The following is a 6,012-nucleotide window of genomic DNA, read 5'->3' on the forward strand; positions in this document are numbered from 1 at the left end:
CAGGAGGCTAGATGAGCGATGCTACCACGACCGCCCTGGGTGTCTGGCTTCAGGTGCCCCCATGTGTCACAGCGGTAATCTGGCCTAGGCAGGCAGAGGATCACCACCCCTCTACGAGGCCTGACAAGCAGTGTTGCTCAGGAGATGGGCAGAGGGTTCAAGTGCGGGTGCTGGCATAGCGTCACCTCCTGATGTGTCCCCATGGTCAGCCTTGGTCCTTCAGTAGTTGGGATAGGTGCTGGTCCGTTTACGGCTCGGTCACACAATGCTTTTCCCCAAAGAGGGGGAGATGTCATCGGGGGAGGGGCGATCCTGGCATTGTTGTGGGACCGTCCTCAGGAGGTAGGCAGGTTAGACTGCTGTCCTTCAGTATTGCTGGTGCCGGCCCCCCACCATGTTCAATGGGTCCTCCAAAAAGGGAGGCGGGAGGAGAGAGAGGGCCCGGGACACTCACCCGTCGAGGCCATTGCTGTGGTTCGCCCTCTGGGCGGCTGATGCACTAATGTGATCGGGAGACCTCGGTCCCGGCAGCATGCCTCTTACTTGTAGTTGGCCTCACCCATACCACATGCGAGGCTTTTGCTGTACTCTATTCAGCTAGGCCTCACCTGCGCGGCCGTAGGTGAAACAGGCTTCCGCGGAATAGGGGGAAAGTTATTTTGTCTTAATAAAAAGAAGTGTTCCATACACAGTAGTGGATCCTCCTTGGATAATAAAGTACAAAAAGATTGAAATAGAGGTTGATAAAATCATGAGGATTACAAAGATGAGAGGAAGACAATTGCAGAAAGACAGAAAAATGAATTATGATTTTCGCAAGGCTGTTAAATATTTACAAATAAAAGTTGGAGACAAGGTCAACGTGAAAGTACCAGAAAGGGTTAGAGGCAATGTTCACTCTAATTTTTTTCCACTGTGTGCGGCAGTGTAAGGTCTCTGTGCGCTGCAGCCAAGGATACGAGCGTCAAAAAATTGACCATTCACGCGAGCGCAGCACATAACTACCAAACCCTTTGGCATTTGCCTCTCCACAGCTTTGTTTTACCACTTAAGCAAAAAAGGGATATTTGTATAAACATTGCTCCATGTAATAGGGCATTAAGGCAGTTTTGTGACCTGGTGGCACACCCCAAGGACATGACCTGTTGAGTGCCACCTACAACCCAGTTAGAAAAAACTGAAATCAGGAGGTTGAACCATTATGAAACTTTAATGAATACTCTCAGTGTGCTACAGACGGCCATGCACACCAAATAGAGCATGTTGTACAATTAGTTAACATTCACAATTTGATGAACACACTACTGATAAATCCATGAGGCTCCTGCCAAGAGACAGGCTGAGAAATGTTCTTACCCAAGCCACATATGGACTGTAGGAGGAGCCACATAGTTTAGACAAGTCAGGTGACAACATTAGATGTGTGACATGTTTGTTTCTCCTTCTGGTCCTTGCCATTCTTCCAGTGCTGATGAACTCGTTCTGAGTCAATCTTCCCATTTGAGAGGTAGGCCTTTGTCCTCATCAGCATATCTAGGTGACTCTCCTCAAGTCTGTTTCTTAATTTGGACTTGATTGCATTCATGAGGCTGAATCCTCGTTCACAGTCTGCACTTGAAGCCTGGAAAGTTGCACAGACATCAACAAGCTGAGATACAACACTATACTGTGCAGCATTTCGCAGAGTGAAATTCACCATGTCTTGAAAAGTCCTAAACAATCCAGTTTTTATATGTTCTGCCACCACATGTTTATAATCTCTGTATTGCTGAACAGCATCATCAGGGGTGTCACCATCACCCAAGACCTTCTTATACTTTTCAACAAGTCTTTTTACATTCTCAGTCCCAAAATCAAACTGTGATTGTGTTGTTACTGCATGGAAATCAAAGCTTGTCCATTCCTTCAATTAATGTTCTGGGAACCTTCTTTCCATGTGCTCACAAAAGAAGTTTAGTGGAAAATAACATCGGCTCACTATCATACTCTCGGTGCTCTCTGTACAAAGCCATAAGATCTCTTACTGTGTTGCTCCAAAAGAAAGGATCGCCGAAGTACAGTTCCTTTATTTGACCAATTTTTGCTCTTGCATATTGTACAGCTTCAACAGTGGTCAAAGAGCTTTTCTGAAACAACTTGCACAAAGATGCAAGTTCACCCAGAATTTCATTCAGTGCTGCAAAGGAAATATGGTAGTTGGAGTCAGATAGTTTTTTGTAGCAATATTTAGCAATTGGGTCATTCTCCTCAACTCTTTTATGATCAAAGTATTTGAGAACAATCTCATAATTACGCAAGGGTACACCAACAGCAAATGCGTTGAGTGGCCGAAAGGAGACTGCTTCACATTCAGTGACCAAAGCAATTCTGTTCAGCTTGGACTTCCTTACAGGTGAGCGGGAGAACACAGTGTAGACAGTCCTCAGTAATGTTTCCATTTCCCTGATCATCAGCACTTTTTTCCATACATCATCAACTCCCAAATCTTCTCTGTGCGCAACACAGTGCTGCTCAACTAGATGGGGAATGGATTGTTTGAGGTGGGTAGCAACACCATTGTTCTTTCTCAGCATCACTGATGCACCATCTAATGTAAACATGACCATTTTCATAAGGTCCAACTTATTGACAGTGTGGAAGTCTTTTACAGCTATAGTGATAGCCTCCGCATTGCATGTACTCAGAGTTGCAACTCCCCCAAACACGGTTTTGTGCTCTGTTGATGTTACAGATCGGAATTTGAAGTAGAGGATGAGAAATTTTGTACTGAAAGATCTGTGCTCTCATCAATTATCAATGTGTGATACCAAGCACTGCGCAGTTCTGCCAAGAAGTCAGAGCATATCACGCTGTTGACTGCCTCCAAAAACTCAAAGGCATAGTCCTTGCTCCTCCAGCTGTCTGGTATCTTCACATACAATGCAACATGGTCATGGATGTCCTGAACAGATAACATTGAAGTGTTCATTTTGACTGCTAGAAACACATTGTTGTTGAGAAGCTTTATCTCCTCAGGCAGAGATCTTTGCCGTTCAACCACTTTTAGTCTGTTTGCTCTGTCACCAGCGGTTTCCGTCAGCATGGTGCGCACTCCAAAACCCAGCCTGGCAGCTGCACTTTTATTTCTTAGGGTCACCAAAGCAGATTCATGAACTTTGCTACATAGATGGCGTTTCAAGTAGTCCAGCTTCCAGCCATCACTCCATTTCTTCCCAGTAGAAAAGTCCCCTGCGATCTTTGCTTCTGCACATATTTTGCAAATCAGGCCTATTTCTGGATTGTATATAAATAGCTCTCCCAGTTGTATGCAAACCTTGCTTCGTGACTTCTGTGTCTCAGTCTCCACAATTTCTTTCAGCCATTCGTCTTAGAAGACAAGACAGCATTTCTTCCTTTGTGGTGAAGCACTGCTCTCTGCAGAAGTCACAGCTTTGCGCTTGAACATTTTGGTGGCAATCAGTCTGAGCCTACTATGCTGCAAAGCCTGCCAAAAAAAAAGAGGAACATTGTTTAAAGTGAGGAACATTATTTAAAGTTGGTACTTATGATATTGAATGCAGTCTACCAGACAAGTCTGGGCTATCTGTTGGAAAATGTAGCAAGTAATTACCTGGGCCTTTCTGTTTGTTCTTACACTTGCCTGTAGATGTAAAACTGTCTGTGATGTCTGCAATAGAAGAAAAAAAATGGTTACAGCACATGCTTATGTTCCAATGTTTCAGATGTACTACAAGGAAAAACTACTAAATAATCACCTGGTCTTTCTGCTTGTAGTCAATTCTGCCTTTTCTAATCTATGATTAGCACTATCTAATAAGCCTGCAAAAGAACAAAAAAAGGGTTTGAGGAATGTTGTTATATTATAATGTACTGGGTACATCACAAGTGAAATCTACCAAATAATTACCATGTCTTTCTGCTTCTACTCACATGTGCCTTTTGTAATCTATGAGTAGTGCTGTCGGAGATGCCTGCAAGAGAAGAAAAGGTGATTAAAGTAGGTTGTCTACTGTACTAGGTGCACCACAATGGAAATCTGCAAAATTATTACCTTGTCTTTCTCCTCCTACTCACGTGTGCCTGTTCAAATTTATGTGTAGCAGGGTCTAAGATGCCTGTAAAAGAGGAAAAATTGATTAAAGCACCTGATCGTTTACATGCCTCATATTCACCAGAAGGAAAAACTAGCAAATAATAACCTGCTATTTCTGCTGCTACTCTGGGCTGCCCGTCCTCCTCTATGACCAGTACTGTCAGAGATAAATGCAACAAAAGAAAAGATGGTTAACAGTTGGTTACAGCATGTTGCCATATTATAATGTGCCAGGTGACCCAGATAGGGGATCTACCAAACAATTACATGGTCCTTATGCTTCTACGCATGTCGGCCCATTCAAATCTATAACTTGCTCAGTCCAACAAACCTGTAAAAGAAGCAAAGGTGTGGATCATGAACATGATTTATCTAGAGACCCTTAATCCCACCTGGAACATCTACAGAATTACCTGATCTTCCTTGGTACTCACGCCTGCCCGTTCAAATTCAAATGTTGATTGTCTGTAATTGAAAAGAAGATATGTAGCATAGGTTACAGGAGTTACAAAAACATTATGCATGACAGTTCCAGAGCAATTGAAGTTACCTGGGGTTTCAGTTTAGACTGACTCTGGTCCCATATTATCATCCATTTAGAAACCTACAGATGATGCAGCCTTTACATGCCTCAAGTTATCTGCTCGCACACTCGCTATGACTCATCGGATTTTATAAGGGCAGGCTACCCTGCCTCCAGGGCGCTCTCATCATATAGACGTTAAGCAGAGTTGGGCTAAGAAGAACCCTGAGAGGCACCACACCATAGTTCTCTGAAAGAAGAGCATTTTGGGGGTTACACTGCTTTGTCTCTTTTAGACAAAAAAAGGCTTGAAACCAATCAAGTACTAGACCTCTTACTGCACAGTCCTTCCATCTGTGGGAGGCCATACTGAAGTACACTGTCATGTCCAGGAAAACAAACACTATGACATCCCCTGTATCTAAAGTGATACAAACATCACATAATGGCACCAGAAGATACTTTATCTCACAGCGGTAAAAATGTGTCCGGTAAGAGGCCAGGAGACAATGTTGCTTGAGAAAGGAAGAAAACTGTAGTAACCACTGCTTCAAGAATATTAGCAGGAACTTATTATAATGCTGTGGGCCTGTAGTTAGAAAGAATAGCTGGGGCATTAGATTTCTTAATAAATTGAATCATGTGTGCATGTTTCCAGTCAAGAAGAGCATGACAGAAAGACATTGAGGGGCAGAATTATGAAAAGTGGCACTTTACTTAGTGCAGCGCAACTTTCCTTGCGCCCCCCCTAATGCCACCATGTGTGCACCGTATTTAAAATACGGTGCACCATGGCAGTAGTTAGGGAACCAGCATCATACATTTTTATGCTAGTTCGGCGCTTTGCAGGATTAGCAGAAAAAATGTTGCCGCTAATCCTGCAAAGCACCCAGAGGTCCACTGAAACCAATGAGAGACTCCTTTTAATGCCTTCTCTGAGGAGGCATTAAAACTCTGGGTAAAAAATGACGCAAAGAAAGCTGTTAGATTTCTTTGCGTCATTTTTACGGTCCCCACTAACAGGGGAACGCTCCACATAGAATTTGGCAGTGCGTAAGCAAAAATGTATGTGCTATGTAGTCAACTTAATATTCAATCCATTTAAATTCTTAAGCACTCAAAACATCCTCCAGTTGATCATTTTTAGGTTGAGCGCACAAGCGCTTTGACCTGTTGTAAGTATTGTGGGCTTTTAACCATGCCCACCTCATGCCCATCACTTTCACTCGTTTGTGGTTTTGTCTTCCAAAATTCCTTTATCATCATTGGTAAATGCTTTGCGCTTGTCCCTCCTTGGGGAGGTTTTGGTACTGCCTTGCAGACTGACCTTGTTACATGGATAACTGCACGATTGCCGATATGTTTGACTGTGAGCCAACTACTTTTTCCTTTTGTC

At 43.3% G+C, this 6,012-nt stretch overlaps 1 long non-coding RNA gene across 1 annotated transcript; it reads right to left on the bottom strand.

Moving 5' to 3' along the window:
* Positions 1–1,191: 1,191 nt before the first annotated feature.
* On the bottom strand, positions 1,192–4,940 carry LOC138295422 (uncharacterized). The gene is made up of 6 exons (XR_011203597.1): positions 4,200–4,940; positions 4,052–4,115; positions 3,931–3,971; positions 3,756–3,819; positions 3,611–3,667; positions 1,192–3,484 (listed from the first exon to the last, which is right to left on the bottom strand). It is a non-coding gene; the product is annotated as an uncharacterized lncRNA (long non-coding RNA).
* Positions 4,941–6,012: the final 1,072 nt, after the last annotated feature.

The sequence above is a fragment of the Pleurodeles waltl genome, chromosome 5 (genome assembly GCF_031143425.1).
Source record: "Pleurodeles waltl isolate 20211129_DDA chromosome 5, aPleWal1.hap1.20221129, whole genome shotgun sequence".
NCBI lineage: Eukaryota > Metazoa > Chordata > Amphibia > Caudata > Salamandridae > Pleurodeles > Pleurodeles waltl.